Source organism: Dermochelys coriacea, chromosome 10 (genome assembly GCF_009764565.3).
Source record: "Dermochelys coriacea isolate rDerCor1 chromosome 10, rDerCor1.pri.v4, whole genome shotgun sequence".
NCBI lineage: Eukaryota > Metazoa > Chordata > Testudines > Dermochelyidae > Dermochelys > Dermochelys coriacea.
In genome coordinates, this window is record NC_050077.1 from 82,782,728 (window position 1) to 82,794,739 (window position 12,012).

Sequence of the window (12,012 nt, forward strand, 5' to 3'; positions counted from 1 at the left end):
GTTCGGGTCTGGCAACAGCAAGCGCCTGCCCTGGTGCAGAGAGTAGAAGCTGAGGATGATGGTACCTGGGAGCGGTGTGCAAGGGTTATAGGCAAGACTGTCTCGAAACTCCCCAGTTGGCTGTTTCTTCTGTTGTCTCTCCAGGAAGTCAGGCACTCTGAGGCTGTTGCAGAAAGGAGACATATTTGCTTTACCCTGACAGCCTTGGTTGTAGCTGTTTTCAGTCAAACCTGGCCACCACTTTTTCAGCTCCATGCTCTTCTGTGTCTGTATCGGAGTTTTACACTCTTGCTTTCATGTTCACTTTGGCTTCTGTGCAAAGCAAATAAAAGTGCTTTGTTCCATTCTCTTCCTCAAGTTGCTTAGTAGAAGAGACTTCACCTTTCAGGATGGAGATTTTGAAATTCCAGGTCCAGGAGGAGAAGGGAGAGCAATAGCAGCTCTTTCTGGAGACAGGATAAAGGCACTGATTGCAGGTTGATATTTGTTTCATTCATCAGAGTGGGTAAAGTACTGGGTTTTGCTGCCAGAGCATTGTATGAGTAACCCGATCTTAAACAAACACCCATAAAAATTTACCACCCTTAGGATGATCCTCTAAAGAAACGGATGGGTGAGTAAACTTTGATGGGTGAGTAAACTTACTCATCCCAATTGAGTGGGTGTATAGAATTTTACAAGACTAACATAACTGGATCTGAAATGTTCTGTAGTCACTGGAGACACTATTTGGGAATTTTTATGCTACCTGTTTTCTTGGTCAAGAGTAGCTGTTTCTTTGTGTGCTTCATTAGTGCAGGTGCAGTCTGGCATAGAAGAGCTTGTGAATAGCTCTTTATGTTGTGCTAGCACCTGTTCATGTGGAACTGAGGTAGTTTTACTGTCTCCTTAAAGGTGTAATGTGGACTGACTAAAGCAGAAATATTTAAAGCTCAGGCTATGCTTCTGACCCTAATTTAGCCCCTATTACCTGGTTATTGCTAGAGACTTGTTGCCAGCTACTTGTGCTTCAAAAGACAACATGAATTAAACATAGGGACGCAATGTTGAATATTCTAACGCTTTTGTTAAGGGGCATATTTTCCTCTGATCTGTAACAGTGGATCTTGACTCATTATTCTGGCCTCCCAAAAGACATGGATTTCCCTCTTGGTGGTGATGGTGGTGGTTCCATAGAAGTGGGGCAGAATATTAGCTGCTTATGTGGGACAGAAAGAATTTTGATTTGTTAGACTTATCTTAGGAAATACAAAAACTTAGGAGTACTTAATCTTTGATGCTACTATAGCTGTTACAATTAGTTGCAACAGTTCTATGATTCTGACAACCGTTTCAGTGGGAAGTGCCTTTTTGTGAAATATACCTATATCCTCTGGCTACATCCATGGGACCACTCCAATTTTGATCTAGAAACTTCATAAAAATGCTAATGCTCTTCAAAGATGGTTGTGCAGTTGATTAGCTTTTTTGTCAGATGATCCGAAACCACGAAGATGTCTGTCTGACTTTCTCTTCCTCCCCCGCCCCCGCTTGATTTCCATTTATAAAATAGGCAGATTTAGATGTATTTTAGTTCTAAATATGCCTAACCAGGGCATAATGCTGATTAAGGGCCCAAGCTATAGTGGGTCTAATAAGCACTCCCAACAGGAGAAACCGCTTCCATTTCGCACTGTTTATGTAACATTCAAATATAACTATTGAGATCAAAATATTCTTTGTAGAAATATGTATGCCCCTTTATATCTATCTGTGTCAAGAGACAATTTTGTGAATAGTTTGCTTAGTGGGTGAATTCAAAAGGCCTAGCAAGATGTAGAAGTAGAGATTGTATTAGTCCATTTATCAAACTTGCATTTAAAAACCCCCACTTATCTTATTTTATTTTGGACTAAAATGAAGCTTGATTGTTAAGAGATAAAGCCAAAATAGCTTCTTCCAGATAATTTTCAATGTATGGAAGATCATAACTGATTTATGGAGTAGCAGAGTAAAATATATTGGATATCTAGGTAAATGGGTAAAATCAGTCTGAGTCAGTATGGAGTCTCAGTTACTTAATTGGTGCAGTCTGGCTTAAATTTGCAGCCATATAAGGAAAACCTACAAATATTCAGGAGGTTGCATTTTTGTTTTTAAGTACAGTATGTATAGTAGGAGAAACTTAGATGTCACTGTCTATGAAACTGCATGCATTGCTCAGGAATGTTCTTTAAACAAATTAATATTTCTTACACCTTCCCCCCTCCCCCCAAGTATGTAATAAGTGGTGCCTGACTGTTCTTTGAAATATGGGCGGGGGGGGTGGATTTCTACATCTTTTGGATATTGTGGAACATTCAAGAGATGTATGTTTGTGTTTGTGTAGCAGGTATGACATGACAAATGTTACTAGGGCATCTATTTAAAAAGATATGGAGATGTTTAACAATTAAGAGGTTATGGTAAACATATTAAAACTTTGTCCAAACACAGCATTTTTAATGTTTAGTAGCTGGGCATGTAGCTTGTCTAAAGCCATGTTCTAAATGGTTGGCTGAACTTTTGGTGCATGTTTGTGCAGGTGGGACATTAATCGCTGGGAGAAGACTATAGAGTAAAGGCAGCTGGGCATGTGGTGAATAGAAATTGGGATAGAGAAGAATGCAATGGTTTTAAAAAAGAAAAGGAGTACTTGTGGCACCTTAGAGACTAATAAATGTATTTGAGCATAAGCTTTCGTGAGCTACAGCTCACTACGAAAGCTTATGCTCAAATAAATTTGTTAGTCTCTAAGGTGCCACAAGTACTCCTTTTCTTTTTGCGAATACAGACTAACACGGCTGCTATTCTGAAACCTGTCAATGGTTTTAAACTGTTCTCTCTGCTTCTTTCTCCCCATTCAATGCACTTCCCCTTCCTTCTCTCCCTTGAAAAGGTTGCTGTTGATAACAGTAGTTTGTGGATCTCTAGGCACTTTCTATCATAAAAACTATATAGGTTCAATATTACTAATGTAGGTTTTTAGTATAGATAGTTAGTTCAAAGTGAGTGATGGGCCACAATCTGCTGAAAGGGCAGCTGGGCTTCTGAGGGATGAGGAAAAGGATCCAGATAGTTAGGAAAAAATTGGGTTCTAGTATCGGCTCCTTAGGCAAATCATCTCAACTTTCTATCTTAAAAATGAGGATAATACTTACCCACCTTTGAGTTGTTGCAGATCTATGGTTGAGAAGTGTTGTAAAAGAAAAAGTATGTGTTAGTTCGTGGGACCTGTAAATTATGTCAAGGTTAAAATTTATATTGTGTATATACTACATAGTAAAGAAAAGCCTGGTGTCCTCATTCCACTATTTTCTTTAATCCCGGGACTGCTTCTCATTTTGAAAGGATAGATTAAGTTCTTCAAGTGCTTGTTCATGGTGGTTCCAATCAGGTATGTGCGTGTGTGCATGGCAGCTGGAAGCTTTTTCCCCTAGCAGCATTTGTCAGGTCAGCCTGGGACCCCCCCGGAGTCGCACCTTCATGGCAGAAAATATAGAGCTCTGCCAATCCGCCACCCCTTCAGTTCCGTCTTGCTGTCTGTGACGGGTAGCTGGAACCTCCCACAGCTCTTGCCTTGGCAAGCGCTGTTGGCAGTGTCTGTTGTACATAGTTGATTACCTTTTAGTGTAGTTAGTATTAGCAAATCTAGACCCTCCTGCCCTTTCACCCCCCTTCCCCGTCCTCTTTCAGGGACCCTTCTCACGAGCGGCGACTCATACAGGAGGTGCACTCGTTCCTATTGTTTGGGCAGTGGAAGAGGTTCCTCAGGAGCTGAAGGGCAAGGGCATGACACAACAAGAAGTGCCAGCAGTTTTGCTCCTTCCTGAATCGCAGCCCAGGCTCCATTGTGGACACGTTCCTTCTCCCATGGCGAGGCCATCTCCTAGATGTGTTTCTGTCTATTCCCCTCTTTTACAAGATGCTCCTCAAGATATGGAGGGATCAAGCTTCACTGATATTGATAGCTCCAGCCTGGCCCTGCCAATTCTGGTACACATTGATCCTGGAAATGTCCGTGGAAGCCCCAGTCACCTTGCCGCTCCTCCTGGGCTTAATAACTCAGGATCTCGCCCGTCTCCAGCACCCGAATCTTGAGTTGCTGCACTTCACGGCGTAAAAGCTCCATGGCTAAACCAGATGGAGCTCTCCTGCTCAGACCCAGTTAGACAAGTCCTCCTTGGCAGTAGGAAACCCTCCACCAGGGCTATCTTGCCAAGTGGAAGAGGTTTTCAGTTTGGTCAGCGCAGCATCGCTTGTCCCTGACGCTCGTCCCTATACCACTTATACTAGACTATCTTCTCCATCTCAAGTAGTAGGAACTGTCCATGTCATCAATAAGGGTTCACTTGGCAGCCATTTCTGCCTTCCATCCAGGCACAGAGGGCCGGTCAGTCTTTGCCAATCCGATGGTCACCCGTTTCCTAAAAGGTGTCGACAGCCTGTAGCTACACATCTGGCAACTGGCCCCGACCTGGGATCTTAATCTGGTCCTTTCCAAATAGATGGATTCGCCTTTTGAGCTGCTGGCGACTTGTTCCTTGCTCTTCCTGTCGTACAAAGTAGTGTTTCTGGTGGTGATAACCTCAACTCAAGACCTTAACATCAGAGCCTCCTGACACTGTGTTCTATAAGGAAAAGGTTCAGCTCAGGCCTCATCCAGCTTTCCTCCCGAAGGTTGTCTCCCAGTTTCACATCAACCAGGACATCTTTCTCTCAGTGTTCTATCCTATGCCTTCATCAACAAGATGAAGGGTCTTCTGGTCTCCTCCCAGCGAATTTCATTGTGGGTCACGTCCTGAATCTGAGACTGCTACAACCTGGCAGAGGTGCCAGGGCGCAGGCCCTTCTTCAGCAGTGTTCCTGGCGCAAGTTCCGACCTCGGAAATATGCAGAGTGGTGACCTGGTCCTCCATTCATACTTTCACTGCACATTATGCAATTACCCAGCGGGCCAGAGATGATGTGGTATTTGGCAGAGCAGAGCTCCAGTCAGTGGACATCTGAACTCTGACCCCGCCTCCAAAACTTAGGTTTGGGAGTCACCTGATTGGAATCGACATGAACAAGCACTCTGAGAATAAAAAAAACGGTTACTCACTTTCTCGTAACTTGTTCTTCGAGACGTGGTGTTCATGTCCATTCCAATACACACCTACCTACTCCTCTGTTGTTGGCGGGTCGGCACGGCTCTATATTGAACACCATGAAGGCGCGGCTCCAGGGGGCGACCAAGCCAACCCAACGGATGCTGCTAGGGGAAAAATCTTCTCGCTGCTGTGCACGTGCGCACACCTGATTGGAATGGACATGAACATCATCGAAGAACAAGTTACAAGAAGATGAGTGACTTTTTTTGTCAAACTTTTTTCAAAGGTTATTTTTAAAAAAAACGTAAAATAATTTGTATTCTACTAGCAATTAGCCAGACCTGACTTTCTGTTGGTGTATGTCTTGTGCAGCTGAAGACCAAAGCAATGTACCCAAGATGTGCATCAGCAGTCTATTAATGCACATACCTTTTCGTTGTGCTGCCATATCTTAAGAATGTAAACTTTTCATCTAACATGCTGGAGTTGTATCACTGTCTTTGTCTTTAATCTACACCCAGTTTTGAGGGTTGAGACAATAGCAAGGGCTGTGGAGTATTTAAGTTGCGTTTAGAATTCTCATATGTTCTCACATTGCTCGTTTCTGGATATTCCCTATTTGTCAATGGAGAAAATAGGCTCCTAGGGCATCTGGAAACAAGGATTGAGAATGGAAGCCTCAATCTTTGAGTTGTGTGTGTCTTTCTTTTGACACTGTTGTTCAGCAGTACAGTATTTAGATCATCCTTTAGTTTGTTTGATGATCTCCCTCAATATTTTCTTCCTGATATTACCAGCTTTGTATCTGATTTTCACATGCAAAAAGGCAGCTAAGGTTGCTTTTGTACTCTGATTGTAATTCATCTGAAAACAGTCTCTGAAATATGTTGCATAATACAAAGGGGTGTAATTACAGTTGTCTGACTAAATGTTGATTCCACAATTGGTTTCTTAAAAGTATTTGTTCATCAGTTATCACTGATTTCCCCCCCCGCCCCCGTTAATGTCAGTAATGTAATTTCAGTACTGTAGATACTTATTTACTCTGTACTTTATCATATAAGAACTCATTGGGAATTAAGAGTGCTCAGCGGAATTAGCCCCTAAGGCCATATGTAAAAAAAGACTGCATAGCCTACATATGTGAAAGTACATTAACCTATTGAACAGGTCTACTTCTATCTGATGTTGTTTATGTAAAGTATTGTCATTACCCTATTAACATGTAGTAGATCTCATAAACTGAAGCTTTGGTATATTATGGATACATTATTAATCAGTAGCTAAGCATTTTTATGCTAGAGATGTTAATGAAGGTATATCTAGCCTCTTTAATTTTGAATTTCATTCAGTTTGTCAAAGTCTGCACAGGTATGGAGAGGATATAGCAAAAAAAAAAAAAAAAAGTACTGAATACATGATCAAAACATACTTTTCTGTGGGAGGGTAAATTTAAAATAATTCAAGCCATTGCTTCAGCACCTTAGCAATGGGAAGGTCTTGTGTAGGCAAATTTAAGGTTAGATAATCAGAACTACGATACCTACCAGTGTAATATGAATGGACTCCAGTCATCAGTGGGAAGGACTGAATCTGGGACCTTCTGGAACTAAATGTATGAGTCTTTATTGCATGAGCTAAAAGCTGTTTGGCTCTTAGCCAAGGCTGTAGTAGACTCATCAAGTTCTAGATCAGGGGTGGCCAACCTGTCGCTCCGGACCCACATGCGGCTCTTCAGAAGTTAACATGCGGCACCTTGTATTGGCACCGACTCCGGGGCTGGAGCTACAGGTGCCAACTTTCCAATGTGCTGGGGGGTGCTTTCTGCTCAACCCCTGGCTCTGCCCCAGACCCTGCCCTCTCCCCTGAGCCTGCCGTGCCCTCACTCCTCCCCCTCTCCCCCAGGGCCTCCTGCATGCCATGGAACAGCTGATTGGGAGGTGCGGGAAGGGAGGGGGAGGTGGAGGTGCTGATCGGTGGGGCTGCTGGTGTGTGGGAAGCTCTGGGAGCAGGGTGGGGGAGTTGATGGGTGGGGCTGCTGACGTATTACTGGTTTCAGAGCAGCAGCAGTGTTAGTCTGTATCCGCAAAAAGAAAAGGAGTACTTATGGCACCTTAGAGACTAACAAATTTATTTGAGCATAAGGTTTCGTGAGCTACAGCTCACTTCATCGGATGCATGCAGTGGAAAATACAGTGGGGAGATTTTATATACATAGAGAACATGAAACAATGGGTGTTACCATACACACTGTAAAGAGAGTGATCAGGTAGAGCTGCTGTGAGCCGGGGTGTGGAGGGGCCCTTTTGTAGTGATAATCAAGGGGGCCATTTCCAGCAGTTGACAAGCACGTGTGAGGAACAGTGCTGAGGGGGGCAGGGGCGGGGAATAAACATGGGGAAATAGTTATACTTTGTGTAATGACCCATCCATGGGTCCTCATTCGTTCTTGTCAACTGCTGGAAATGGCCCACCTTGATTATCACTACAAAAGTGCCCCCCCCCCCAACTCTCCTGCTGGTAATAGCTCACCTTAAGTGATCACTCTGATTACAGTGTGTATGGTAACACACATTGTTTCATGTTCTCTATGTATATAAAATTGTCCTACTGTATTTTCCACTGAATGCATCCGATGAAGTGAGTTGTAGCTCACCAAAGCTTATGCTCAAATTTGTTCGTTTCTAAGGTGCCACAAGTACTCCTTTTCTTTTTGATGTATTACTGTGGCTCTTTGTCAATGTACATTGATAAATTCTGGCTCCTTCTCAGGCTCAGGTTGGCCACCCCTGCTCTAAATGGTCTAGGTGCCACTATAGGGGGACAGCACCACACCAAGCTGGCATGGGGGTTACACCTGCATCTTTTTTTCTGCATAGCATGTACCCTTTCAAAAATGCAATATGAAAATAACCCTTTGCATAAAGATTTTGCATGAAATTTGTTTATGGAAAAATACATTTGTGTATACAATTACTTGTAAGAATCTAGCAAGGGGAAGGTCTGTTAATAACCATTGCACAGTTTTGTGTCTGTCTACACGCAAATGAAATCGTTTGTTTGTTCTTGGTATTATCCTCCATGAGTATAAATATTATTGCAAAATCTTAATGTTGGCTCAAGCAAATACTCCATGTCCTGCAGATAGCAAGAAGAATTATGTATACATGAACCTAATCCTTCAGTCCTCCTGAACAACACTTGCTGACTTTGATGGGAGTTTTGCAAACCAAGGCCAGCAGAATCAGATTTGGGTGTAGCCTTTTTAAAGATAGTATGAATTTGAACAATACAGCCTGTAGATGTAGGGATTGCCAGTTTTATTAATAAATCTTCAGTCAGCACTAGCTAAACAGGAAAGACTGTAAGGACGTTATGCACTTCTGAATTTGGCATGTTGTAACAAGTGAAATGACACTATCAAAGCACGTTCTGTAAAAGTATTTTGCTCTGCAAATATATTCTTTGGCACTATTAACAAACTTTTTATGGGTCACATATTTCAGTTGATGTCTGTCTAGCGTCTTTGTTTTCACTTCAGTGAATTTGTAAAGTTATCAGATGCCACAGTGATGGTAATATATATATGTCTGTATTAAGTCTAAGTGTAATTCTACAACCAATCCAACTTATGTAGGTAACTGAATCCTGTTCAGTTGTGGGGATGGAGGAGGGAGCAACTTGACAAGTTGCAACTTAAACTGTTTTACAGATTTCAAATATGCATATTGTGAAAACTTTCACCCAGTAATATGATTCTGAAGATGCGTTTGAAGACGTGTGTTGGCTCAAGAAATGATTCTAATGACATGCCAAACTAGTTCAGTGAGTTTAACCAAAGTGACACTAACATTTTTTAAATGCAGTTTTTGTACCAAGTATGTGGTGGTTTCTGCCATCGTGTTTCCAAATATTAGAAGCAACTTAAAAGTAAAGTGAAAGCATTTGTATTGGGAAAGGAAATATGGGCATTTGCTTTTGAAGTGATGGTCTTGTGAACCGCCATATCTCCTTTCTCCTAGTAGTAGTATTACCTTCAGTATGGAAACAATAGCAAAATGTTAAAGCATGAGATAAAGTTCAGTAAAGCATCCTCAAAAAAAAAATTAGTAGGTGCCTAAAACATTAGTGTCTGGCCAGTGGCCCAGACAGAAGAAAAGCTGGGTCTGGCAGCATTTGGCAGTAATTTTCTGCAAAGCAAGTGTCCTGAGCTCTTTTTACTGTCCAGCAGATTCTTTGACAATATAATGCTTTATAATACTGGTTTTTACAGTGCTACCTCAACAGGAAAAATAGTGACTAGATTATCTCCAAAATAATTAGTTAGTTGAGATGTTTCCTGTCTTTATTATAGAATTACACTAACTAGATTGGGGTATTGATTTTAGACTTAAAAAATAAAATAAGGGACATTGTTCTATATTTGTACAGCCCTCAATACAATGGGGCACTTATCTTGACTGACATGTCAGGGTACTGCTGTAATATAAATAGGTGGTGGTAATAATCAGAACACTGCCTTTATCCTGCATACATATCATTATTTTGTGGCTTTCTTGGTCTAATAGCATATTGCTGTTTTGGCAGACTTTCTGTTCCCTCACTGGTAAGAGTGAAATGAGAAGCTGAGCTTCAATAAGGTTAACTTAAGTGGGTCTCCAAACAATTGATTGAGCCATAAGATTAAAAGGTAGATTTCTTATGCAATTACTATGTGATTTCTCAAAATGGTTACTTTACCATTTGGTTGATATTTTTAAAAAAAAAAAAAGTTTTTATTTTTTTAAAGTTTGATGAACTACGTGAAGTAATGTGGGATTCAAGTCTTAAGCATTCTAAAATTCTAAAGCATTTAATATTTTGACTTTCAAAGGCCTTCAGAACAGATTGATCATTTCAGTAGACTCTCAAGTGAGGGAAATCTGATATTTTGCTTTGGATGCAGAGTGAATGTGTCCAGAGATGTTGACTTATCTTTCATTATATTACAAATTAGCAAAATTATTACATTAAAGCAGTGATTCCCAGACTTGTTCCGCCGCTTGTGCAGGAAAAGCCCCTGGCGGGCCAGGCCAGTTTGTTTACCTGCCGTGTCCGCAGGTTCGGCCGATCGCAGCTCCCAGTGGCAAAGCTCCCATTGGCCTGGAGCAGCGAACTGTGGCCACTGGGAGCCGCGATCGGCCGAACCTGCGGACACTGCAGATAAACTAACCGGCCCGTCAGGGGCTTTCCCTGCACAAGTGGCAGAACAAGTTTGGGAACCACTGCACTAAAGATTTTATGCACCTATACAAAGTTCAGAGGATCGATACAGGGACGGCAGGGTGTTAACCGGCGGTGGTTTTTACCAGATAAAATAATGGCTTTTACTGCTATGGGAAAAGCTAGCTAGACTCAGTTAAAGGCATTTTCGATTTCAAAAACTGTTTTATAGAACCATAGGGCTAGAGGGGTCAGCAAGGGTCATCTAGTCTAATCCCACCAAAATGCAGGATTTGTTGGGTCTAAACCACCCAAGCTAGATGGCTATCCAGTCTCTTTTTGAAAATCTCCAATGAAGGAGCTTCCATGTCTTCCTTAGGCACCTTGTTCCACTGTCCTACCGTTCTTACAGTTAAGTTTTTCCTGAGATTTAATCTAAATCTCCTGTGCTGTAGTTTGAACACATGGCCTCTTGTCCTGCCCACTGTGGCAAGAGACTGACCACTTTTCTCCATCTTTTTATGATAGCCTTTCAAGTATTTGAAGATCGCTGTCATGTCCCTCCCTTAATCTCCTATTTTCAAAACTAAACATACCCATTCTTTCAGTCTTTGCTCATGGGGCTTGCATTCCATCCCTTTGATGATCTTTGTTGCTTGGCTCTGGATCCTTTCCAGTTTCTCTACATCCTTTCTATAAACTAGTGACCAAAATTGGGCACTGTACTCCAGCTGATGACTAACCAGCATAGAGTAAAGCAGTGGTATCACCTCCCATCACCTGCATGCTATACCTCTGTTAATGCAACCCAAAATTGTCTTTGCTTTTTGCAACAGCATCATGTTGTTGACTCATGTTGAGATTGTGATCCACCACAACTCCCAGATGCTTTTCAGCAGTGATGTTGTCAAGCCAGTTATCTCCCGTTCTGTATTTGTAAATTTGGTTTTTCTTCCCTATGTGTAGCACATTACATCTTTGCTGAATTTCATGTGCTGTCTATAGTCAGGTTCTCCAATTTATCAAGATCCCTCTGAATTTTAGCTCTATCCTCCGAAGTGTTAACAATTCCCCCAGCTTTGGATCATCTCCCCATTTGATCAGTATGCTCTCTATTCCTATATCCAGGTAATTAATAAAGATGTTAAATAACGCTGGACTCGGATTCCTGTGGAACCTCACTTGAGACCTTCTTCCAACCTGACATCATTCCGTTAATAGTTACTCTTTGTTTATGGCTGTTTAACCAATTATGTAGCCACTTAACGGTAGTTCCACTAAGCCTGCATTTCTCCAGCTTACTTATGAGACTGTCATGTGGGACTGTGTCAAGAGTCTTGCTAAAGTTCAGGTATGTTGTGTCCACTGCATTCCCCCTATCTACCAAACCAGTTACTTTGTCAAAGAATCAGAGGGGTAGCTGTGTTGGTCTGTATCCACAAAAATAACGAGGAGTCCGGTGGCACCTTAAATACTAACAGATTTATTTGGGCAAATCTGAAGAAGTAGGTTTTTTTACCCATGAAAGCTTATGCCCAAATAAATCTGTTAGTCTTTAAGGTGCCACCGGACTCCTCGTTCTTGTCAAAGAAGGAAATCAAGTTGGTTTGGCATGATTTGTTCTTAGTAAATCCATGCTGGCTGCTAGCGATCACCCCTTCATCCTCCAGGTAATCACACATTGAATGTTTTATACGTT

General features: G+C 41.8%; 1 protein-coding gene and 1 long non-coding RNA gene across 7 annotated transcripts in view; one reads left to right on the forward strand and one right to left on the reverse strand.

Moving 5' to 3' along the window:
* Nucleotides 1-12,012, forward strand: part of GLCE (glucuronic acid epimerase) — a 110,499-nt gene that overhangs the window by 949 nt on the left and 97,538 nt on the right. The gene's annotated exons all lie outside the window — the stretch shown is intronic.
* LOC122456164 overlaps nucleotides 266-12,012 on the reverse strand; it is a 35,622-nt gene continuing 23,875 nt past the window's right edge. Inside the window, exon 3 of the long non-coding RNA XR_006274861.1 lies at nucleotides 266-446. This is a non-coding gene — a long non-coding RNA (uncharacterized LOC122456164). The remainder of the gene's footprint in view (nucleotides 447-12,012) is intronic.